Source organism: Telmatherina bonti, assembly GCF_933228915.1.
Source record: "Telmatherina bonti genome assembly, chromosome: 17".
NCBI classification, from domain to species: Eukaryota; Metazoa; Chordata; class Actinopteri; order Atheriniformes; family Telmatherinidae; genus Telmatherina; species Telmatherina bonti.
This window is the reverse complement of record NC_136615.1, coordinates 21641905-21668537: the sequence shown is the minus strand read 5'-3', so window position 1 is coordinate 21668537 and position 26633 is coordinate 21641905. Positions and strand designations below refer to the sequence as shown.

The 26633-nt window shown below is 39.1% G+C and overlaps 1 protein-coding gene across 6 annotated transcripts in view; it reads left to right on the top strand.

The window, feature by feature from the left end:
* Positions 1–5591: 5591 nt before the first annotated feature.
* strbp (spermatid perinuclear RNA binding protein) overlaps positions 5592–26633 on the top strand; it is a 79872-nt gene continuing 58830 nt past the window's right edge. For 2 of the 6 annotated variants that reach the window (XM_079256485.1, XM_079256490.1), the window contains exons 1-3: positions 5641–5669; positions 6799–6876; positions 6974–7029. The gene's annotated coding sequence lies outside the window, so the exon portion shown is untranslated. Of the gene's footprint in view, positions 5670–6798; positions 7030–26633 lie in introns of those variants that run through there. The other 4 variants (XM_079256489.1, XM_079256487.1, XM_079256488.1 and 1 more) reach the window with 4 other exon arrangements.

Below are 26633 nucleotides of genomic sequence, written 5' to 3'. Positions count from 1 at the left end.
TGCTATGGTCCCCAAAAGATTAATTTATCTCTCACTTGCTGCACAGCACATGGAGGTCAGAAGTCAGGTTGTATACGGAACAATGTGGGAGAAAAATCCTCATCACATTTGGGAAAGTTTACATCAAGAACTGCATAAACCATGGATTTTTGTTTTTGATTTCCAAATGATGCATGTTGTATAAGAAAATTCCTCTCCAAAAAATATTCTTTTTTTTCATCAGGGTTGTGAAGTGGAAAACTCACTGTTGTGTTTTCCTCTGTGTCGGTCCAAGAGTATTATGGCAAACAAAGAGAGTATCAACCCTTTTGATGGGTGTGTATGTCATTCTGTCACCGCTGTACAAAGAACCTGAGAGCAAGTCTGACAGCCAAAGGCTTGAGCTGCATGCAGTATTATGGGCTTTGTGTGTGTGTTGTCTAGGCTTTGCTCATCTTACAGGGACCTGCTCGTACAGGCACATTAATCCTTCTTGGAACAAAGAGCAAATGATGATGGGACAGAATTAGGTTAAGGTAAAGTTATGGTGAGGGTTAGATAAGCAGTATTTATGGTTGAGATTTGAGTTAGTCACAACAAAATTTCAGTCATTTCAGTGTCCTCTAAAGTCATGGATACGCAACTGAATGTGTGCATGTCTTTGTCATGACTGGTTGTGAGGTTTGGGTGGGGGCAACAGCTTGGTCTCACCTTACCGTCACCTGTCATGGACAACAGATGTTCGCACATTATTTACCCACCAAGCATGTGCATGTATGTGATGTGTATGTGGCAGTGTGTGGCGTTCTTTGTATGGACCAGTTTCAGTTATAACTTTGGATAGTTTGAAAAAGTAAGATGTGGGTTTTGTTGAAAAAGACAACAACAGTTTAGAAAACATAACACCAAAATAGGAAAAAGACTATTTACATAACAAAAATAAGGGAAAAAAGAAGAAGAGAAGAAGAACACAATATTCCAAAAAGCAAAACAAAAATTGAAGAAAACCAGCAACAAACCTAAAAACACCATGAAAACAATGCTAAAGCCAAAACAACCATTTATAAACTATCTTTAAGAAACATAACAACATATTACAAACAGAAAATTAAAACAAAGCAGAAAATTACAATATTTCGGGGGGGGGGGGGGGGGGGGGAAGCAAACAAACAAATAAAAAACAAAAAAACAGAAAACACATTTTTAAAATCGAAAGCTTATTTCTTTGAAGTTTGGTTTTGTCCTTTTTTAACACTGTATTTTATGAGAAATACATTTTTTTTTTGTTTTTTACTTTGTTGTGTGTTTAGTTTTGTCCTGATGTTTTCTGAAATATCGTGTGAAGTGTTGTTTTCAGTTTTGTTTTGTTTTTTATGTAGAACCGACACAAATTTTTCTTTTATTAACTAGAATCTTTGCTGTTTTACTCTTTCTATGTTTACGTGTATTGCATGTGAATGCTCTATGCCACATTCTCTTTTAGGTGTACTATGGCAGCATTACACTTTGGGTATATTTACTACACCCCTGGTTGTTACACACATTTCTTGAAACAATCCAACTAAATGATTGGTAAAGTATATTTTGTTTTATCGTATTTTTCCATCTTCTGGCTGTAACTCCTACATGTTGCTTTTTTTTTCACTTTGTGGACATTGTTATTAAATATCGAGGTTCAATTTTTGATTTAGGCTTCAATTAAGATGATGTTAAATGGTTCAGGATAGGAATCATGTAACCTGATGTGACGTTATTCTTATTCCATCCCCCACATCAATTCCAATTATACAGAACACATGGATGTAACATCTCAGCGCAACGTCTACCTGATTACAAATGCTTTAGTATCCAATCATTTGGACAGTTTGGACCATCTTGGACAAGTTTTCTCATTTATTTTGTCATTGGGAATAGTTCTCCCGCCTTCTCAAAGGAATACAAAATTCCATGGATGTTGGCTGCTGTCCGTTACAGTTTCTGCTGAGATGATCCCACATAGCTTCAATAAAGCTTTAGCTTCAGGCTCTGAAGATGATTCATGACTTCATAAGACCGGTCACCATTGAGTTTATGTCCAGTTCTTTAGTTTATTTAGCCTACCTCTACCTTTCCCCCCTTTTTCCTTCCTCAATTATGGTTTCTTCAACCCACCTTCCACAGAGACTATTTCTAATTAAGCTTTAGCAAAAAAAAAAAAAAAAACATTCCCACATTGCAAAACAGGTATTTGATGGATTTTGTACTATTTCTTAGAAACAGTGAGGCCAGATACAGTTCATTAGCTGTAGATTATATTATTTTAGGTCTGACACTTCTTGTTTTGCCCTTTACCCACTTTCCTCAAATTTTAGGAAAAATTTCTTGGGAATCACCTTGTTGGTGCATAATGTTATACTTTAAACTTTTCAAACTGTTAAATTTTACATTTTCTGTAAATGCAGTGACTTACCTGGGAACAAAGTCTGCATCTTTTCAAAGTTTTCTGTTTTATGTCACGCTGGTTCTCCTCTTGCATTTGGCTAATTTTTCATGCAGGAAAAAGGTCAAGATTCTTCTAAAAATGTTCATACATAAAAACTTGACTTTAAATGAGTGAAAATTTTTGCCAAATATTCATAGATAAACCTTAGAAGATCTTCAGAAAGCCTGGAGAATCACTGATAAAGACCATTTTGGAATAGTTGAAGAAAATGTGACCTATTAGAAGCATGATGTGGAAAATTGAAGAAACATTCAAGATTTTTTGCACAGTTTTACAAAATACATTTTCTTATGATATTTCACTGGATAATAAAGGCTTAGAGATGGATCCTGTCAAATAATATTGCTGCAAATAGTCAGAGTTATGTGTGTGTGTTATTAAAACAACTAATGAGTTACCGATCTGGAGCCAAAAGTACACAAATCCATGCTCTCACATCAATCTTCTTCATACAATACCGGTATTGTGGAGGTGTCATGTCATCATCTGCTCATTTAGCACAACCATAATTTGACAGCTTTTGTCTTCACCTTTCATGCAACAGGAAGTGACACAGGAAAGCACAATGTTGGCCACAAAGCCTCTCCAAAACATCTTCTCCCATCGATTACAGTAATAAAGGTACACAGTGTGGGCAGTCCACCACAGCCCAACATGTAAAGCTCCCATCTCATCCATCACACTCCAACAATAGAGACGTCCTCCACTCCCAAAACAGCAGCTTAACCCTGAAAGCGTGAGCGCGCCTGTGTGTCTGTATATTTGTGTTTATACGTGACAAAAATCATTTGTGACAAAGTTCATTTGTGACATTGGAAGAAATGAGATGATTTGGTTGCTTTCAACAATCTTGGACAAATGAAAGATGAAACACAGTTTAATGAAGTATGATGGTCAGATTAGCATTTATTGAAACTCTTCCTGGCAGATCTGGCTGTGTGACCACAGACTGGGCAGCCTTTGTGCATCCATGTGTGCAAGTCCACCTTGCTCTCACGTCCATCCCATGCTGGCACTGCCATCTGCTGCCCGTCGAAGTTCTGTCCGGCCCAGCAAGGCGCCTCACACACACACACACACACACACACACAAATCCTTGTGTCCTGCTTGTGGTCAGAAAGCCATGTGGCATCATACCCATTGACCAACAGTTGATACACACACGCTGTGACCTATGCTGGGCCAGCAGAAAGTCCTTTCGATCATCCTGCTTCTGCTTCTGTTTTGATGTGCACGAAGACCTGATTAATGTGGAGAAGTTGTGTCTGTCTGTCCTTCCTTCTGTTTCTCTCTGCGTCACTTGGCCCAGTTATCTGGTTTGGATGGAGAACATAAGATCTCATCCTCGCAATTACTAGTGATGTATCTATGTGTGTGTGTGTGGGAGTGTGTGTGTCTGTGTTTTAGCAGTAAAAAAACAAAAAAAAACCCAACTCCTTAGAGGGGTGTCAGATGGCAGGCGGTTGTGTTGGTGTGTGGTGGGGGGGATGGATAGATGATGGGGGTGGATAAAGGATGGAATAGAGGGAAACAGGAGGAGGCAAAGCTTGGTCTGTTCTCTGCTCTTTTAGCTTTTGTTCTCTTAGACAGTAACTCTCCACCCCCTGACTCCAAAATCCAAGGGAACACCTCCAGTCTGGAAACACGAGTAGCCGGCAGCTTTCAAGCAAAGAGATGCAACAACTACATTATATGGGCTACTAGCTTTAATTTAATTTATTTAAAATTCAAATGCACACTTGCAAGATTATTCACAACAAATGATCTGCAGTTGGAGCTGCATCAATGCCAGGTTTCAGGAGTCAATTATGAATGCCCTAAGATGGCCTAAAAAACCCAATCTGCTTTTAACTCAGGCCAAAACTGAGTTATGGGAAAACACTGTGTTTTATCACTGCCAGTAGCCTAGAGGCCAGTTCAGTGTCTTGATTCAGTCTGTCAAAACCAATGAAAAAGCACAGATTTGAAGAGGAAAGAGGGGAGAAAATCCTATTTAGATTTTCTTCAAGCGTCATATCAGGAAGGTGTGCTCACTGCCCTGTGCATATGGTGTCGAAAATATTGATATAGACAAAAAATCCTGAACTATTTCGTAGAAAAAAAGTCAACCACATGACAAGGCAGCCTCTGATGAGAAGATCGGAAAGGGAAGTCACAATGCATTACTGTAAATGTTGCAGTGAACACAATTTTCTGTTTGCTGTGACCTGGTTGAGCAGAACAGCATCTGCAACCCACATGAAATCTAAAAATACACCCACACCATTGACTGCTTTATGCCGTGCCCTCAGTAGGTAGATGCATACATGTGTGTGTGTGCATGGCACTATGGCGTGCATGCCTTAAAGTGGGGATGAGGTATGGACTACAATTTGAGGTTTGCCGCAGCTTCATTTGCAACCCTCAAACTCAAATGCGCAGTTTAATACATCATCTAGGATATGTTACAGTGTGCTTACATATTGCCTGCATGCGTGCATGTACTTGTGTGACTGTTAGGCCTGTGTGCTGCACCACAAGGCTCCAGCGACTGTAAATCCAGTGCATTACTGGTATTAGTCCTCTGCTGCTTTTCTACTCTTTATTTTGCTGCTTTTTATTTTTTTTATTTTTTTTATTTTTTAGCTGTGAGGTTCAATCTCATGGGTTTGTAAATGTGAAAACTGCAGCAGTCTGTTAAAATGTCATTCAGAGAGGACAAGGGTAATCTTCCAGTCATGCTACTGACAGATGTGTAACAGATGCATGCTTAGCTAATATTGTTAATGTTACTGTGACCTCATCTGGAGACTTATCTGTGTTATCATCAAAATGACCCTGTGGGTTTTAATGGCAGCTACAAGCCCCTTAAGATCCACAAGACTGTTTTTTTTTTTTCGATTTTTAATCTCCATTATGTAGGTAGTTGTTACAGTTTATACGAAAAAAAAAAAAAAAACACAAAACAAAAGATGATCAGATCGCATGAAAAGAGAGGCATCCGCCACCTGTCTGTCTCCCTGCACCGCTGTAGCGTCCTGCGTACAGGTGCGTGCGAGTAGCAACAGCTCGTGCCGCTCCGCCAATTACGAGCACCGAGCGCGGCCACGTGAACAAATCCCGTCATCTAAATTCCCGACAAGCGGAGAGCAGTCCGGAGTGAGCGGCAGCCCTAAAAGCAGCATCCAAGTGGGAAGTAAGAAGGAGGACTGAACGGCAGCAGCTGTAGGTAAAACTGCTTTTTTTTTTTCCCTCGCTTTTTTTTTTTTTATTTTTTTTTTTTTAGATGTTTCCTTTCTTTCTGTTTTGTGCTTCCCTCCGTGCCCTGTCTGCAGCTCTGTGCCGTGGGTCCGTGGTGAGATTATGCTGTGTGCTCCGGGACGGGATGTTGGATTAAATGTTGCCATCGCTTGCGGGTGGCTCTCTCTTTCTCTCTGCTTTGCTCCGATCCGCGGACAGGACATACAGCATCATCGCTTGGTTGCTTCTATCTGCACTGTCTGCGCAATGAACCCCCCCCCCCCCCCTCTTTTCTTTCTTCACACTGCCTGCCCCCTCCCTCCGCTTGTCTCTTACAGGCACATGGCTATTGATAGTTGACAGAAGCCTCGTAATCCCCGGTTGATCTGGCTGACCGGTCACAGCCATTTACGAAACAAGAATGTTGATTGAACTTAATTTTGCCTCGAGATTTGTTTTAATTGGTAACGCCCGCTTAGATCGATGCCACGCACTGGGGAGGATTTTGGTGCTGCATGCAGGCAGTCAAGCACAGGGAAGCTTTTATAGCTGAATTATTTATAAGACAGCCTCGGAGAGAGAGAGACAGAGGAGAGAGAGTGCTCTTCCCGATAGAGTCACGGGATACTTTTATGTAATAACGATGTTCCCAGTTTTTGTTTCCTTTAATTGTTTTGGTCCTTTTCAGTCTGAGAAATCAATTGACTTATAAGTCAATTATAAAGTAACCCTTGATCTGGTTGCAGCATTTATTTCTGACAGTCTATTACGGAGGGAAGAATAAAAAATTGGGAATTTTATAAAACTTATATATTTTTAATATTACAAGTGGTGTCTTGCTTAGCTTTAAGTACGATTTTCATATATAGGTTGAAGTGAAAACTGCTGTTTTTAAGTCATTTTGTAAAGTGCAGCCTATTAAAAAAAGACCTCGTCAATTGGTTTTCTTTATCCACCTTGTGTACAATCAGAATTTCTTCCCTGTAAATAAACGCAGCACTTTTTTTTCTGCACTTGCCATTTAACAGTCCTACTCCACCGGAATGAGCCACCGCGTCAGCGCATGCGCACTCCCTCCATTCATCTCAAGGGAATTCTCCCTCTCTTTCTGCTTTCAGTTGTCTCGTGCGAGGCAGGAGAGACCAGCAGGCGGCTCCGGGCTCGCGCTCGCTTCCCCGGTTGTCAAGGCACTGGTAGTGTGTGACTTTTCCTCGTTGTAGCTGGACTGAGCTTTTTTTTTTTTTTTTTTTTTTTTTTTTTTAATTGTTTTATTTAATTTTTTTATTTATCCAGTTTATTTGGATGTACTGGTGTCCAGTGACGGATTCCCAACACTAGCTGCGGACACCGTAAGTTGGTTGATGTTTCCTTTCTAGCTGTGTGTTCCTTCTGCATTTTCTGGAGGATCTACTCGCACGCGCCTCTCATCCTGACGAAGACTAACTTAAGTGAAGGCTTATGTATGAAATACATAGCCTATATGTATAAATTGTTATTGTATGGATGGCAGAAATGTGAAGCAACATTATTGAACGTTTCTCGGGTGGTTTTTGTTTGCGTTTTCTTAGTCCAGAACATAAAGAGGAACTATGCACACGCGACAAAAAGCGTGGACACGAAGTGATGTTGTGAGTTTACAATGAGTCTCTGCTGAGACAAGTGTTTGGTTGTGAAAACAGATTATTCTGTGAAAGAAAAAGTCGCTTTGACTGGAGCTCATCTTTTCTAGCAGGTGTCTGAAAGCCTACTTCCGCACTGTACTGCGAGATATGCATCGCTTGTTTGTTCGCTTCTTTTTTTTTTTTTTAATGTGTGTGGTTTATCGGTGCGCCTGCTAGTTAGTGTCACAAATCAACCAAAACATGTTAAAAAACAAACTGTTAAACGTCATTTTAAAAAAGGCAGTTTCTAGTCAGATTTTCGTTCCCTTTTAATCCCTCTCGAGGTATTGTTTTGAGGAACCAAAAGTAATTTAGGTATGTTTTCACCGTTGAGGTCGAGCTATTTCCCCAAACTCAATACCTTCGGTTTTGTGCGTGCCTCCGTGTGTGTGTGTGTGTGTGTGTGTGTGTGATTGTGCGCGTGCATGGGTCATGAGGTGAATGGCAGAGAGGAATAAACGCTGAGCTGCTCTCCCTTCTTGCTGAACCAGCTTGTTTGCATACCTTTAAACCTTTGCAGTCATCGCCGACAAGCACCTTAATTCTTCCAGTTTGCCATTCAGACATCTTGACATCTGCTGCCACAGTCTTGTGTGCAACTTTCCAAACAACTGCTCTTGGTATTGAAACACATTTTCTCTTGCTGTTCACAGCAAGTGGGAACAATTAGTTTCTGTTTATTCAGGGCTGGTTAATTGAGCTGTTACCCGTTGTGGTTCAACACCTCTAACTAGTCTCTGCTGGTTTATCAGGCCTTGGTCCCAGGCGATCTCCAAGCTTGACTAATGGCCTGTTGTTGCACCATGCTCCACCCAGTTTTATGTGCTGCAAGTGACCCAGCAAACAAACTCAGTCACACCTGCCCTAGATTTGTCGAAAAGTGGGGTGCATTTGTTTAAAAATATAAAAAGCCCTGCTGTTGCTTCGCTCTCATGGAGGTGATTTATTGAGAAGAAAGACTTCTTTAGCTTTTGCCAGATGCATATAATGCTCTTCTTGTGCTGCATACAGTAGATGCTGTGAATGTGCAAGGAAAACATGGATTGGATTTTTATTTCTTTTCTGCAGTGTAGCATGAGGAGCAAATATCCGGTGGCAGCTTTACGAACCAGCCGGAGTGTCAGGCATAGGTTAAGTTAAGAAAGTATGTGGTCATACCTCAGTATGTAAGCTCAGAGCACCCTGAGCACTTTCTTGCAAGCATTGACTCACCAGTGAACCCTTTCAGTATTTCAGTATGCAATAAAAGGATGAAGAAAGGGGGAGGCTGCTAGCAGCATTGCATGATAACCACACAAAGTCTGTTATTGTCTCTCTCTCTCTCTCTCTCTCTGTAGTTCTTTTCTGGATTACTGTATTTTTCCTTCCATTTCCATCTTTTCCAATTTCATTTATTTTATTTTCCTAATTTCTCTGTGCGATTAGCAGCATAAGGTGGACAGATGTAGGATGAACATCAAGCCTTTGCTACTTTTTCAGTGGACAAAGAGTTGCAAACATATTTACTGTACTGCATACTTGTAGATTTCATTTTCAATCAAGTAATTGAAGCATCCGTGGAATTTGAGTAGCTTGATTCAGTGGATTTCAGACATGGATTTAATTTTCTCTAATGGAACTTGCCTAGATATAGACCAGATTAAGGACACAGAAATAAATGATAACACTACAGTGGATATGTTGCGCTTCAATGGCAAACACAAACAAAGACACAAATAAATTGTTTTAAACCTGCTGCAACCCTAAAAACTTTCCCAAATATTACACTGTAAAGTAAAGGAAACATCATTTACTTTACATCTAAGTCTATTCAGCTTTTCTTCTCTGGAAACTGTCTGTTTTATGTAAGCGTGGGAGCAGCATCATGGTCCCTTGACTGCTGGGGTCCTGGTTTGCTTTATGTTATGATCTCAGTTTAAACAGTTTAGAATATCAGTATTGCCCTCGCGAGCTGAGAAGAGACAGTAATCGCACAGGATGTCTCCTTTTCCTGCTGCCCCCGACAGCATTTGCATTCTGCTGCCCGCTGCTTGTCAGTGAAACAGGAATCTCTCCACCAGTTCTCTGATTTGAGCTTACAACAGCACGTTTAGAGTCATGTCTGGCAAGGAAATGCAGCTTTAATCCAATTGGCTAAATCTTTAGTAAAAGCTTTCCTTATTGGATGATATGGAACCCTGCTGCCAAGGATTCAGTAAGCACAACAGGGAGTTGGGAGTCCCAGTGGTCCTATGGTGAAGGAGAGACTGAAACAGAGTGTGCCACTGCTTTGAATATTCTTCCACACACAAGAATAAAAATTTAAAAAAAACCCATCTGGACTCTGCTGACTCAGATCTGTCCAGATGACCATGTCAGGCTCTGTTGTTTACCATGCACACATGCAAATACACATGAAAACACAGACTCCCGTCTGCATTTCATCCGCAGGAACAGGAATGGCTTTCATCATGTTTGAGGAAACATCTTCCCGAATGGCAAAAGAACAAAGCCATCAAAACAGGAATATTAGTTGTGGGTGTGTGTACGTGCGTGTTTGTAAGCAGATGTGTTTTTCTTTTTTTTTTTTTTTTTTTTTTAGAAATATATTGCTTCTGCCAACAACCACTGCAGCCATTCCTGTTTCCTTTCACCTCTGTGTGGAATCCAGGAATAGGTCAGAGTGACAGAAGCTGGAGATGCGAGTCAGGGGGAGAAACAAAGAGAGGCAGTTACTCGGACAGAGACAGAAAGCAGGAGAGATGTCCATGTAAGGTTTCCTGCATCACAGCTTGCAGCGTTTCATGCAGACACAGACACTGAAATGCCTTTAAGCAGAAACAAAGGCATTGGTGAACCTGAAAAAATTATGATTACATGGTAAAAATAAGTTTTGAAGCCCACTTCTTGGATATTTGGTGTATGCAAAAACATATACCAAATATGCATGATACAAATATACTAAAAACTAGAGGAGAAAGTTTCTACTTAAAGTGACTAACAAGCTGTTAACATGACGAGTTTGAGCTTGCTGGGTGTAATCAGTGTCTTTAACTCCAGTAGTTGCACTGGTTTGGCTTGGTATAAAAGGTCAATAGCAGAGTTAATGGAGAGCACATCAGTCTGTGATGCTTAGTTTATGCAGAGATTGAGTTCAATATTTCTTCATTAATGTAGCCAGTGAAGAACAGATCACACTCCTCTCAGTTTATTCATCTTTGCACAGAGCAGAGAATTGTACATCACGAATGGACTTTTTTTTTCTAAAAATATGGAAAATGCTCAGTGTGGCAATGCACACCTTGCAGTGTTGTTTTTGAAGAATCCGAGCCCCTCCCCCCAAATTGAGATGTATTTTCTTGTAAAACTGGCAAAACATTAATCTTGCTTCTTACACACATTTGGAAATGCACTTCTGGATGCTCACAGAAATGTTATACGATCCTTTATGATGACAAATGACAGGTTTTTGCAGTACATTAAATGCAAGGACATTTACAAGTGCTCACTTGATCGATTGAGTTTAAGCAACATTTTTCTTGTTGAATTTTGGAAAACTGGTGCCAAGGTATCACTGAACAGTTTGGATGAAGTACGTATGTGTATGGGAGAGTCCAACCTCTGTATATTCATCATTTCCTGAAACACTGGGGAGTGTAAGCGCCAATTTAGCAATGTTTATCATTTTTGTTATGGATGATTGAAACAATTTAGTTTCTGAGGTTCTGACTTTACCCCTGAAGGGTCATTGTAACTTGTTTGGTTTTTGTTTGTTTGTTCTTTTCTTTTCTTTTTTGCGCCAAATTTAGTATACCTGTTTTGACATCTCATTAGCAAGACTTGGTTAGGGCTTTCTTCCTTTCTTTCATTTTAAACATGTGCCTCCTTCTCACACACACACGCACGCACGCACTCACTCTCTCTCTCGTTTTCTCTCTCTCTAGTTCTCTCATGTCACAGCTCTGCTTACTGTGTCAAAAACAGCTGAGGTCAGGAAAACCATATCTTGCTCCTGTTGCTTTTTTTTTTTCTGCAAATCAAGCCTAGCGGACCATGTTTGGAGTCTGAATGGAAAGTTGCCAGTTAGAATCCCAACATGGTTCAATACATTTGGCTTATTCAACCAAGTGTATGCTATAGAACAAGGTGGGTACCCTGATTAGCTGCTTAAACCTGTGCAAGATCAATAGTAAATGCAGCTGGCAAAATACCTTAAAAGTTTTTGTCATGCTATATTCCTGTAACTCTTCTACACTTTGTGTCTGTATGTTTTTTAGTCTGTCAATGATATATTTCCTCACATAAGGAAGAACAGATGGAAGCTTACCGGCTAGCCTTTGCACAGCCTAATACAAAAAATATTGCCATTACTTTCGTTTGACTTATAGGGACTTTTGGAAGTCATTTAGCATGTAGGGTCGGGTAGCAAAGGGGCAAAGCACCCCGATTTGTGAGCTGTTGACCAGCTGTCCGCCTAGCCACACAGAGCTGAAAATGGACTATGTGAGGCATCTGTAGCAATCCTGAGTGAAGGGCACGTGCACTGCTGCTAAAATTTCCTCTGCGTATTCACCTGGAAAAACAGCCGCCTTTTTCTAACGCTTACATTTTTTTAAATAAAAAAAAAAAACCTGACTGAAATAACAAAGTTATACCACTGCAAATGAAAGCATTGTGCTGGACTAAATGAAAGCAGCACTTTTTACAAGAGTAGGCAAGAAAACAATCGACTTAGTAAATTAGTAGAAAACAAATCAAAACAATGCCAAAATAAAATGTTGTGAATCAGGAGGAATTAGGAAAACATAGACAATATATATAAATGAGATGAAACAGTTTGCAAAACAAGCAAAAAGATTTTTTTTTTGTAGTCGATAAAACTGCTGCTAAAATGTGAGAACATACTGGTGTCATTTCTGATTGTCAGTTCAGTGTGTGTATATCCCATTTTATGGAGTTAAGGATATTATTTTAAAGGATACACACATACTTGTGTTATTTACCAAGCTACAACGCTACTGAGCTGTAGCCAACCATGTTTGTTGTGCTTGTTGCGAAGATGGGGATAAAAAGCAGCGGGTGCAGCAGAGCAGTGAACTCTTCCTGACACAGTCATACATGCTAGAGTGCAGTCACACAGCTCGCGCTGTGAAGCACCACAATATTTTCTCAGAGATCTTTTCATCTCCTCTCTTTGGCACACACATCCGCTTCAGTGTTTCCTTATGTATGTATGTATGTATGTATGTATGTATGTATGCACAACCATTCAGTCAACTGCCCGTGTGAGCATATGTGTAATATATGTGAACAGCAGTGAAAGTAAAGGTATTAAATGTGCAAGAATCTATATTATATTGTATGAAATGAGCCATCTTGCTGTTAGCTGCCTACGTATATTTTTTCATCATTACCAGCTTGTAGCTAGCAGTTCGTTCTCACCTTGATGTTGAATCCTAGCAGGCGGAGGATGTAAATGGGGAATTAGGTTGTGAAAACGGGGTGAATACCATGTTACATTAACATTATAAACTGAAAAGATTACCTGGTTTAGACTTCGCAAGATTAAATAATACTCTTTAATGTGGTTTTAAATACTTTACTTGTTCCTTTTGCATTGGAAAGTACAACCACATGAAAGTTACAGATTCAATTTAGATGACTATTTAAATGATTTGTTGTTTAAATGTCTAAAAGTTTTAGAATATTTTTATTTTAATTGATCTCAGTTTTTTTTTTTTAAATTTGAATCCTTACTAGGACTGCTCGATTATGGGAAAAAAAATTATAATCACGATTATTTTGACTGAAATTAAGATCTCAATTATTTAACACAATTATCCATTATCTTTAACAACATGAATTTATTTAACATTACCTGTTGCTTTTAAACAATGTCTTTAGGATTCCACAAATTTTAGAAAACAAACAAATAACATGAAGCTTTGTCTTGACAAACAAGGTGCAAATACTGATGTAAACTGAATAGATAAATATAAACTATGTTGTGGTGAACTTTCACAACCTTCTACAATTATTCTACATTGCACCTGCAGCCAGAGCCGACTGTGAGACGGGCTGGGATCTGTGAGTTCTTTACAACAGAGAGGGGCTCCTGCTACTCGTTTGTGACAGTGAAGCTTTTTCCGTCCTCCATGAGAAGCGAGTTTTCTTTTCTTGTTCTCGAGGCCCAGAGTTAAAATTGAGATAATTTTCTTTTCGGGGATGTGTTTGAAGACAGTTCTCGACGCATCAGGCTGGCAGAACCATTTTCTTGCGAGGCTCGGAGAAGTATCGTGTGATTGGTTGGACATTTGAGGTGGGTGTGGTTAACAGGGTAAACCATAAAGCGGAAAGTTGCTGCTTCCGCGTTTTTGTTGTTGCAGGTAAAATGGATTTTGATTAAACAGCTGATCGAGGTGGTGAGAAAGTACCAACGTGTGGTATTAAAACACACGGACCCAGCCCCGTGTACAATCCACCCTGCCGTGGACGAAGTTGCTCGTTAAATATGAAACTAAAAAAGCGCTCAAAGAGTGCAAACCTTTGCCAAGCCCAATGTTAAAGAATCCTTTAAAAAAATTCCTGGATCCAAACGTTGATCCAGATCACTGACCAAATTTAATCAGTTCTTCATTTTCACATTTCCAACAACAATTGAAAATTTCATGAAAATCCGTGCATAACTTTTTTAGTTATCTTGAACACAAACAATATAAACAACTGTAAAAACATAACCTCCTTGGCGGAGGCAACAAACTGGTTCATTGCACATAAAAGCAGACATCGTCCCTCATAGTGACCCCTCCCTGCTGCAGACGTGCTTCTCGTGGACCTGACAAATTTTATTTTTCTTGTTCTTGCAACCTAGAACCTTGTTCTTGCTTCTCGTGGAGGATGTAACTGCAGAACAATATGTGCTTCAAGTCAGTCACCAGAACACCAGAAGAGTCTCCAGTAACTCTAGTAAAAGTGGCTTGATTTGTCGCTAGTCGGTTTTAACAAAAAAAAGTCGCCATGGGGGTTTAGAAAATCGCCAGATTTGGCGAGCAGGTCACCAAGTTGGCAACACTGGCTAAATAAAACCAAAGCAGCTGTGGGAGGAGTTTACAGCACAGCGCTGCAATGCCAGTGATGCTCAATGGACAGCAGGAGAGTAAACTGCAAAGAGAAAAATAATCGCACCTTTTTTATTTTTATGATCATTGAAAACCCAGATCAAAATTGAGATTAAAATCCGATTAATCGCCCAGCACTAGTCTTTACAGTTAAGTAATTCCAAGTTTTTGATTTTATTTGAATTCATTTGTACTTTTTGTGCGTTTTGTGTGTTTGTGGTGATGGTTAGAACTGATTGTTTATGTTAATGATAAGTAGCACAATCGTATATAGATGAAAGTCTCAGTATTTTAGTGTTGATAGGGATGTAAAGTGTTTAGTTTTCTACAGCAACAGTGTTGTATGACGATTAGAGGTTACTGTGGGATATTTTATTGGAAAAAAGGAATGTTATACTGGTTCAGCTCACTGGCTTCTCAACATTTGCTTGTTAGAGCTTTAGTCTGACAGCTCCCAAACAGCTCGCACTAAAGAGTTTGTCGCCACACACCATACAGGGTCAGACATGGGATTTTAATTGGAAACTGACTTCATTCTGGGAAAAAACACATTCAGTTCATTTATCTGAAAAAAGAGATCTTGCTTTACGGATCAGTTTAAAAAGCCAAAGAAACATCAGAATCTATGAGATTCTCAGGATGGCATTCAGACTTCACAGTAACAGCATGCTGTACCAAGTTTGCAGGCTGTGTGAGCATTACGTTGTGGTTGTGGAGTGGGCACCTTTCTTCACAAATGAGTCACAAGGTAAGAAATGCAACTTCTCCAGAAGGCTGAACAGTTTGCCATATTCCCTACAGCCAACCTTTCTGTTCCTAATCCCAATGACACAGACGCACTGCTTAGACAACCTGTCGCCGTCGTGGTAAAATGATCTGACAGTAAAGCTTTGCTCGCAGTCAAGAAGCTAAACCATGCCTCGATTCATAAAAACAAAACTTTGTAGGAGGCAAATTAATGGTGAGCGATGTGATTTGGTGGAGTGGTTGGAACGATAACTTGACAAAGACTGATGATCCGTTGTCTTTAAACCAGAGAAAATGTGCATTTTGTTTGCCTGAAACATGTTTTGAGTTTAATGTTTGTGGGTGTTTGTTCAAAAGCTGCATGTATGATTAAAAATCATAGGAAAACGGCTTTAAGAAATGGTAAACTGTCACTTTGTATCTAATACTGAAACAGACTATCTGCAACTTTACAAGCTGCGAATGAATGAAACTTTTAAACGCTAGCTTAGTTGTTACATGATGCTTTTCACTAAATTGAAATGAATATTTATAAAATGTTTGGGATGTTTGTTCTCTGTAGTGCTGAAAATAAATGCTTGAATTAATTGCCCAGAATCTGTTTGACATCAGTCAGAGATGTCTACCTCAGGACTAAAATGTGATATGCTGCAGTACACCACCGCACAGCTGAATTCATCTGTAAGTCTCCAACCCGCATATCCTCTGAAAATCCAGTAAGGGTTTGTCTTTCACTTCACCGTGACTCCTAAGTGCTGCCTCTGTATCTTATCCAGCCGCATGGTAATGACATGTAATGACATTTATTGGCAACAGTGAGGTTCAACAAAGTGACTCACTGTTGACATGGATGTCAAGCTCCTGAGTTTGGAAACTTTTGATTTTTTTATTAGTTAAATAACAATTCAGCTGAACCGTGCTCTGTTGTTAAGTCACTGTTATTAAGAAATAATCTGTTAAAGGTGCGTATCAGGAAATGTTTTGAGGAAACTGCAGCAAACAAGTAATGACAAGGCAGTTTTTGTGTGTTTAGTTTGGAACATTTCATATTTCTATATTCATTTGTAATCCTATGTAGAATCATGTCACCGAGGTCTCATAAATAATGGCTCGCCGTCAACGATATAATGGCATCCTTTAGAATAGGATACATTATTGACATGCAGGCAATGCTTGGAATAATAGGAGGAGGAGAGAAAGGGCAGGAAATTAAGTCTCGCTTTTGAATAAACTCGAAATAAAATCATGTTTGCCGACACAGGCTCTTTTGGCAAGTTTCAGCTGGGAGGCATAGTTAAACACAATATGTCTCTCAATCACCACAACAAGATGCAGATAGCAAAACAGAAGCAGAAAGAAGGAAAGGCTCTGAGGGCACGTCAAGGAAAGAAGCAAAGCATCAAGTGTGGAAATGGATTGTCTGAACAACTTCTGTTCATCCAGCAGATCTGTGTGCCAATCAGACTGTTGGAAACACTCCCCCAGCCTTTCTGTTTGATGCCATAAAAGCAAGGCTGGGATAGACAAACCTGAAAAGTTAGGAGTTAAGTGGTTTTCTAAATTGCATTGAGTTTACATGAGATAAAGATGAGCCGTGACACGCTGAGTTAAGACATTTCATCCTGATGGGACCTTAAGTTAACCTTTTACTCGGTCATTTTTTACATTATTGATTTAAAAAGTTGATCCACTTTCTGTGTTTTAAAAAAAAAAAAAAAAAAAAGGATAATCTTACAGAACATGTTTGTTGGGGAAGGAAGCGAAGAGAAAGCAGCATTCTGCATAAGTACATGGAGCAAAGCTGGACAGAAGAGGCATGCTGTCTGTCTTTCTGGAACAGGTGGATTATTACTGTGTGTTTTATGTCCATGCTTCTTCCTTCAACACCTGGTCTTTTAGCAGAGAGATTAACTGGAGGAGTTCAACCCTCAACTTTGCAAAAAATCCCTGATTCTTAAGCAAAGAAAATAAATCCCAACTATAGGACCATTTATTTTGCTATACGGTGCGACGGTCACGCCATGCTGTGCCCTTAATAGAGAAATGGTCTGTCATAATTCCCCATTATGTTGTTTTTATGACTGAGACGCCCTGCAGCAGTAGTTTTTGAGCATTATTGTTTTATCATTATCCATCCATCCATTCATTCATTATCCTAACCGCCTAATCCAATGAAGGGTCACGGAGAAGCTGGAGCCTATCCCAGTAGTCTTTGGGCGAAAGGCGGGGTACAACCTGGACAGCTCGCCAGGCCATTGCAGCATTATCCATCCAATATAAAAGAAAACACAACAACACACTGAAACTGCACCATGAATCTATGCTGAAAGTTCTGTGTTCTTATGAACGTCACTGTCTCGGTGTAACGTAGGTGTTGAAACCTATGTTGTCAAGTCATAGTTGCCTAAGAGCTGCTGTCACACGGGACTGAACAACATTTTCTATGTTTAGATTATGGCACACATCAGACTTTTTAAGGTGCAGATAATATGCATTCTTATAGATCTGTAAACAATACAGGATCTACACATATTTTCTGTTTTTTAGTAAAGTGAGTTGACAATATGAAGGAACTTATTTCTCTAAGAGCAAAGTCTCAGTAAAGAATAAAGATTTTAGATTAACTACCCTCATGGTCAGTTGTAAAGTGACTTTATTGCTTTAATGCTTACGGACTTTAAACTTTTCACTTTCTGGATTTTAAACAATGCTCAGCTTTGTTCACGATCATCCGGTCATGGCTTATTGAATTGTTTTAGCTCCAAACCAACCAGTAGTTACGGAGGAGTTGAAATGAAACAAATGGATGCATTTGGGTGCAGCGGTGTCAGCAGTTATGAAGCTGCAGTTGCTGTAAAGTTACTTCAAGTTGTCTTGGCTGCACTCTCATAACAATGTATACTTATTTGCAGAACTGCAAGAAATATGCTTCAACTGCAGATATTTATGCGATAACAGCACCTGCTTGTTGCTCAGACTTGGATTTTTTAAATATGTATATTTCTTTCAAAATACAAAGTGACACTTGTCACATAAAGCTTTTCCTGTCATATCTTTCTATTTCATGAGACTGTGTTATGCCAGGGAAAGGATAAATACTTTATTTAGTACTATTAGTTATGGAGTTCATTGTGACATGTTTGCACAGTGGAGCCAAAAACATAATCCAATATTTATTTTTTTCCTTTTTTCCAAACAGCGGGCCTACAGAAATCAGTAGCTAGTGCTGTCTCTTACTGACCCTGAGTCGTCTTTTGCTGTCAAAGATCTACTGTTGCAACACTGTAGTGCAGTGTTTCTCAAACTGACGTCCCACGCATTACTAGGGCTGTGTTATGTTTTGTGTTCATTTAGTTTGATTAACTTTACACTTTGGGCCCTTGTTTCAGACTGCTGTGCATCACCACACTATTCATGTATATGTTGGACTAATTAACCTGCTGTCCTCCTCCTTATAAATTTAAATGGACCAACACCTTGCATAGCCCATGTGAGCATCAAAGAAACATTACATCACACAAACCTTTTATTTATTTATTTTTTGCACAGGCACTAACTAATATAGCAGGTGGTTTAGGTGCAAAGACAGAATCCTGGAGGACTGCAGCAGTGTTCTACATATGCTGTGGTCAGCTCAGGCTATTTCTGAAGCCTCAAGTCAGTCAGCCAAGATCAGCCCTGCCCAACTTGGGAAAGGACTGCAGGTTAATCCATCCAGGCTGTGAGTTCTTAATGATTCTAAGCTCTGGACTCATTATAAGTAAATTTAACTCAAACCCTTTCATGACATTGGCATTATTTGTACGAACGTAAAACGATAAACACAGCAAGAGCATTGCTTGTACAGTTGGTGTAGTATGCGGTAGGTTATTTTGTATTAGATCTTCACAAAATTACTCACAAACTCAATTACTTTTGTTGTCTTTTAAAGATATTATTCATCATCTAGGGTGGCCTAAAAATGAGTAAATACCTCAGTTTGTTTCATAGATGTATCACTCCTTGTTGACACACTTAGTGGTAATGCACTTAATGTGGTAGCCTGAAAAATAGTCTGCAAAATAGTGTGCTTACAACATTCTTCATCCGTAAGGATTTAATTACAGCTCAGAAGTGCTGACATAACCACATTGTATTGTTTATGAGTTACTCTTGTAGCTGCAGAGTTGGCAAGGGGATCAGTTAAAAAAAAAAAAACACCCCAGAAACACAGCACACCATGAAGTGTTTGGGGCATTAGATATCATACCATAGATGAGAAACTGCAAAGAGGAAACGACTAAAGACCACATGTTATTTTTTAGAAGCGATCTCAATTATTATCTTGTTTAGACTGTTAAAAATTGATTTCTAACAACCCTTTATTTAAACCCTTCATTCATTCATTTTCTGAATTGCTAACTTAGTCCAGTTAAGGGTCGGGGGGAAGATGGAGCTTATCCCAGCAATCATTAGGCATGAGGCGGGGTACACAGTGGGCAGGTTGCCGTCCCATTGCTTTAACCTGTAACTCTTACAGGTTGAACACGGTTTCTAGATGAGCAAAAGGCTTAAATTAGGTTGGATGGAATAGAGAAGATGGCTCTAAAATGCACAACCAGTTAACTTCCTTTTAAACTAAAATGCCCTCTAAACTGATATAAACAGTCCAGTATATAATATGATGAAGTATTTAGGTCAGATTTTTTTTCCCCCTATTAATAACTACACATCCTGGGATAAAATACGTGAATGCATTCTTTTTATTCCCACAAGGACATAAGTCAGTCTCGGCAGTTCAGTGTGCGCCGTGCAACTAAACTTCAGTAAATAAATGCCTTATTGTAAATATTTATTTGCATGTTACATGCCAAGTTTTCTACTTTTTTTTCACCCATGTAGTGGGTGTGCAGGGAATTACAGCGAAGGGAAGGAGTTGTAATAAAGGAGGGAGGCAGAGTGGGAGTCAGGTTAATTGCAACAGATGAACTCAGAACGGTGGAGAAGCTCACAAGTATATGTGATAAAGACTTTGCTTATTAGCAGTGGAGAAAACGTAGAGGGTGTAAACAAAGAACGAGAAATGGAAGAAAGGTGGAGAAGGTGAGAGATTGAAAGATGTAGGAAGGTGGGCTTCGGCAGTGCAGTCTGTTAGAGAGACAGATGGCCTGATAGATGTATAAATACATGGAATGGAAGTGCACAGAAACACTCCTCTTCCTAAACAGCCTGAAGTGAAGAGACTGACTTCTGCCTCAGACTGATACCACCGGCTGAATCAATGTGATACCTCTCCCCCCTCGCTCCTGTCTCTCTTTCTGTGGGAATTCTCTGACCTAGTTAGCTCCTCCACCAAGCAGCAAGCAGCAGCAGAGTTATTTTTACATATTACCAGGAGACAATACTTTGTCCTCTGATCGTCCTCTTCACATCTGTATATTTCCCTCCTCTTCCATCTTAGCTATTGCTATCCTCTCCTCTTGTATCATCCTGTTCTTCCTCTCCACTTTTCTATATTTGGCTTCATTGGCTTTGATCCTTCGTACTCCTTTAAGGATGCAAGGATCAATCAACTCCCCGCTGTGTTTGGCTCAGGATACAGCTCAGATTGCTCAATATTGACATTAAGGGTTGAGTCAAATCACGAAGGCTTATACACAGAAGTTAAAGGAAATCATAAACAAAATCATGGCTGGTTGAGAGATAATGTTTTAAGATCTGTGACATTTATTTAAAAAAAAAAAAAAAGTTTCATGTGGACCTTATTTTCTGTCATCAATCTGTTTATTTTGGTAGAAAATGCAATACATAAGATCCACTGAGTGGCCCTGCGATGGACTGGCGAGCTGTCCAGGGTGTACCCTGCCTTTTGCCCAAAGACTGCTGGGATAGGCTCCAGCTTCCCTGCGACCCTTCATTGGAACAAGCGGTTAGGATAACGAATGAATGAATGAAGATACATTGACAGTTTTAAATATTTGACTTTACAGTCACCAGATCCTCTCCTTTCGCTTTCCCAATCTCTCCTCTGCTCTGTAGAGGGTAAAGGGACAGAGGGTGTGCAGACAGGTCATCTATTCCCCTCCTAATGATGATGGATGGCAACGCTGGAGAGCAAGAACTAGAGAGAAAAAGTGGAGCGATGCAAGGAGATAAAGAAATAGCAGAGTAAAAGAGGACTGTGTTTATGTTTTCCTGCTGGCGGGCAGATGGTGGGAGCTTTAGTGATATGTCGATCCTCAAGTGTTCATATCATCCCTGTCATCACCCCCAATGGCAAACACACATCTGCAGGATGACATCTGGTGTAGTTCTCACCTCCAAAGACATGCTTGCACCAAGGACACACACGCGCAAACACACACAGTTCTATCCTGACTTTGCTGACCTGTCTGCAGAAGCTGTAGAGGATTCATGAAGTCTCTGTTGTTCCCTCGCTGTTAGTCTTACTCACACACAGACACACACTGTATTTTCTTGCTGCCTCCTGTGACTCATGGCAGCTATCAGATGCTCTCCACTCTGTTCTTGTATTTTAGAGGCACTAAAATCTCTCCTAAATCTACACATTACCTCCTAAACATAGCTAGGTGTGATTGTGGAGCATTTCAGTAAGGAACAGGGAAAAAAAAAGAGTAATAATGCTCTAACTTTGTCTATGTTTAGTAAGGGTTCTGTTAAACAATACATTTGATTAACTTGACATGATCAAAGCTACTGTAACAGCAAATATATTTATTTAGTTGATCAGCTTTAAGAAACAAAAGATTGTAATTATATTTTCTTCCTGAAAGGAAAAATGGTTGCGTAATGCACAATCTGCTCCTAACTGTTGCACTGTAAATGTGCTGAAATGCTGAATGGGATGGCACATGTGGGGGCCACAGTGCTGCAGGTATTGTGTCAGAGATGGCACTCTCTCAGCAACCTCACCTCCCTGCTCTCGCACCTCTCCATCTGAGGTACCCAGTAGGAGCGTGACTGTAAACCTGCTAGATGGGAAGTGTTAGGCCCCTATCTGCTGGGATTGCCACACACACATACACACAGACGTGCAGACAGACACAGTGGTAAAGTCTCACCCATCCCAAAGTACCGACAAAGAGGCAGGCTGTAGCTATGGCAACCTAGAAAGAAGGGAAACGATTGGGTAAGGCTTGGATTTGTTATGAAGCCCAGGGCAAGTGTTAGTCACTATTCCTCATTTAATGTTTGTGTGGTTGTGTTTATAGATAAGTGTGGATGAAAGAAATGCAAATAGTCAAGGCCTTTCCGTCCTTGTTGCCCCTCCATTCATGTTCTGTTTGAGCATTCTGTCGAACCGATACGTGGTATTCATTCACCACGGTTACGCTGTGGCCCATAAACCTGGGAAAAGACTGAATCATATCCACTGGTTGCAAACACTTGCGTGGCTAATTGAATGAAATGAAACACTTCACAAGGGTAATACAAAGCAGTGGCAGAGTGGCTGGTTGTGACATAAGAAGATCACATAATAGCTGTGTGTATCATATGACTGGGCTTAATGTTCTTTAGTGAAGATTTCCCTGTTTTGATAAGCTCTTATGTCAGTGTCAGTATTGCTCCCGTTGCTCACTGTTTAAAGTGTTGAATAATTTAGGAACTGTTTTTATTATTTCTCTAATTTTATGAAATCTATAAGAAAAAGGAACAAAAACAAACATGTGTAGTCTGTTCTGCTTTTATAGCAGATTACATGCGAACAAGTATGCAGAACACTTTATGCAGAGTCATCTCAGAGAAGATAAGCTGTCAGAGGAAGATGCTTTCTTTTCCACATCACATTTTAAGCCTGCTGCAATAACAGTCAAAAATGAAGGATTTCTTTTGTACTTATTTAGTTTGTGACGTTATATTTGGTGTTTCCACACAGGGATTTTTAGTTATACTGGCTACACTGTTTTACTGTCAAAGACTCTTTGTTCAATCTATAAGCGCCGATGTTACGTGTTTTCCTGCACAATGAGTCCATGTGTTCCTTATTAAGCTCCTTATTAAGAAACTAAATTTAGGCTGATTTGTATGTGGTGTTTACAGGTGAGTGACTTTCATAGAAATTCAAATACCCACACACCAAAACAGATATCCCACAGCACAGCACGGTCGCTGTGGGAGCATGGACAACTTTAGCATCAACCTCTCTCTGCAGTATTTACTTAAAGACCTTTGTGAGAAATGTTCACACTTCCTTTTTCATGGGATCATTTGATTTTCTGACGCTTTTTTCGCCCACAGCATTATGGCGTCAAACATCTCTGAATGGTTGATTTATATATATATATATATATATATATATATATATATATATATTACAAATGATCTTGTTTAATATCATGCTCTTTTAAAATAATGTCCAAAAGCAATTATTTAAAATATTTGACAAAAAAATCCAAACCTTTTTTAACATTTAAGCAGAGAAAGAAAATCATGGGATTGATTATATTTGATAATAACAAGCAGCTAGCTGATGTAAGGTTGAGCTGCATGGACATGTAAATGAAGTTTTGAAAGCAAATGACACACTATGGTATGCTACCCATATTTGCTAGAATAATAGAATTGAGAATTATCCTTAAACCTTCATAAAACTTAACTTTCCTTACTATTTTTTGACCAGTCCAGAAGTCATTGTTGGGTTTTGTTTTGTTTTTTATGTTTGTGGAAAAAAAAAAACCTGACGTTTTCTCCGTATGCACATAGATATATTTGCATTTCTAATTGGATTGGATTTGGAGAGAATTAAAGTGGCAGTCATGTGTGGGCATGCTAATTTCAGACATCCTGGTCGGGCAAATATGGGGTTCAATCCAGGGTTGGGGTGGGAGAGCTAGTGTTAATGACTAAAGTTATGATTCAGGTTTTAATTAGGTGTATACAGTGAAGAGAAATAATAAAGACAAATGCACAAGCTTGTGTGTGCAGCAGTGTCAGCTTTTGTAGAAAGTCTCTGTTGTGCCTCACATCCAGAGAAGCAGTGTGATAAAAATCATTTAGGACTTGTCATTTGTATGCTTGGCAGAGTAGTCTTATCCAGATGAACTGATCACAAGATCATGTCCTTTACAAGAAAAAACTATTTGATTTCTCTCAGCAGCCACTCCTGGGACAACAGACTTTGTCGTCTGCAGCAAATTTCTCAGAAATGGTTGCATCTGCATAAGCTTTAAATTAGTGAAGTTGTTGACTGGAGGGAGGAACAGCAAAGTTTCCTGATACGCAACAATGCAGAACAACTGGCTCAATGTGGAAACTCCCTGGCACCTCTCACACTTCCTTTTCCATGGTTTTAAGATGACTTAATATATCGCTTTACTCTTGATTTCTTGTATATTGGTCATCATCGTATGGCATCTCTGAATTCTTCTTCTTGTTTAAGGATTTATAGCATTTACCTGCTTGCTATCCTCCTCTTTCTTCAGCATATATAGTCTCCATGGTGCCCACACTGTAGTGTTTTCAGGATTTGAAATATATATTTTATTAAAAAATGGCTATGTTGGAAAGCTGTTCATTTCTGATATGTGTGTGTGTGTGTGTTGGTGTGTGTGTGTGACTGATCTGATCAATTTCAGCAAACCCACAATTACACAGTGGTCTCAGGAGAGTGTAATTCATTCAGGAAATTGGTGTTTACATTTGTAAATGAATTGAAATGAAATGTGTGAGTGGAAGAGCATTGCTGTAATGGAAATGATTTATAACTTAGATTATTAGGATTAGAATTATTTGTCATATTTTCAAACAGAAAACAAGGCTAGAGATACCCAGTCGCATCATAATTGCCTTAAAAGTGCATGGATGTTAAAAGATTTTCATTTAGATTTTCTTTTACAAATTAAAGAGGGAAACCCTTTCAGAATGAAATTAAATGGTCCATTATAATGTAATAAAAGCACTCTGGCATTTCATCGTGAGATCAAGCAGTGCATTTCCCATCACATATAGATCTCGCTCAGGCTCCAAGCTTCAGAAACTGTGAATGGCTTCATTGTCTCTGACTGCAGTTGATTTAAAATAGTCAATTTCCTTCAATAGCCATTTTATAATAGGTCTGATAGAAAACAGTGCCAAATGTAGACATGTGGAGATTCATTATTTACTATAATGTAAAATGACAAAAACACACCAATGACCAGCAGGAAAGCAAAGACATCAGTAGCAGTGGTAAAGCTTAACCTGTAATGTTTTTTCTTGCTAATAACTACATTATCACACATTACTCACAACCAAACAGACCCTTTGACATAGATCTAAGGACAAGGCCACGGTTGAAGTACCTGTTCTTACTAATGAGAACTCAAACATAAAACTCTGCAAAAGTTTGACAGAGCTGTAAAGTTTGTCCTGTAAATTCAAAGGTTCAGAATTTGCCACCGTGACCTCAGTAGGTGATCAGGTGAGTGCAAATAAAAAAGCATGCGTCGAACCATGTAAAGGTATATGGTGTGTATGTGTGTGCCTTTATTTGGTTTTCACTGTGTTCATGTTTGCTGACACTGCTTATCTGTAGCTGACAAGTTGAATGCATATCTCCGCAGAGTTTCATCTATCAGGTGAATTTCTGTAGCAATGTCGTTGTTTATGCTTCCTTCCACCATCGCATGTTTAGGTGACACCCAGGTTCTTGTTCTAATGCTGCAGAGAAGGTTCTTCCTTTCTTTCTTTTTCAAGAACATATGCCAGTCATTAGAAGTACCGCAACGAGAACAAAAAGAAATCTGTGGCTGTATGTTAGCTTTTCTTTTCAATCTCAGAAACTACACTCCTAAATTATTTAAAAGCCAAATATATCACAGTGAAAGCTGCACATAAGACATCAGATTTTCTGTGAAAAACTACTTGATTGCAACGCGTTTATCAAACTAATTTGTTAGATCTTAAACAACCTGTATTGTACTTATTACCTTATTGTACTTATTACCTTTTTGATTTATACATTTAAATAATACAGAAATATTTCCAAAGCCTTTTTATTGTTAAACACCTGCTGCTTCTTTCTTGTCTAAAGATTGAACATTTCAGGCAAATGTGTAAATCTGCATATAATTTATTATAAGACATGAAAGCAACTATAAAGTGAGGAAGTGAAAATGGGTTTTAACAAACAAAAAAAAACTTTGTTTTTTATAATATTATTTTCAATAAACTCAATATCATGTGTATCATTTATGTGTACTATATAATAAATCTGTTATTTTCCATTAATTTTTTATACAAAAACTTTATTGCAAGAATAAAAGTCACAAAATAGAAGTAAAGTAAGGAATGGAAGTAATCACATCTATCTGAGCTGAAAAATTGTCAAAAATTGGAAAAATGTGTACATTTATTGTTCATTTCAAACAATTCCAGGTACATCCACTTAACTTTGATTGCTTCTACCATCCATAGTTTGTCTAAAAGCTTTGTAGCACATAAAGGGCAAATGGAAGAATCCAAACAGCA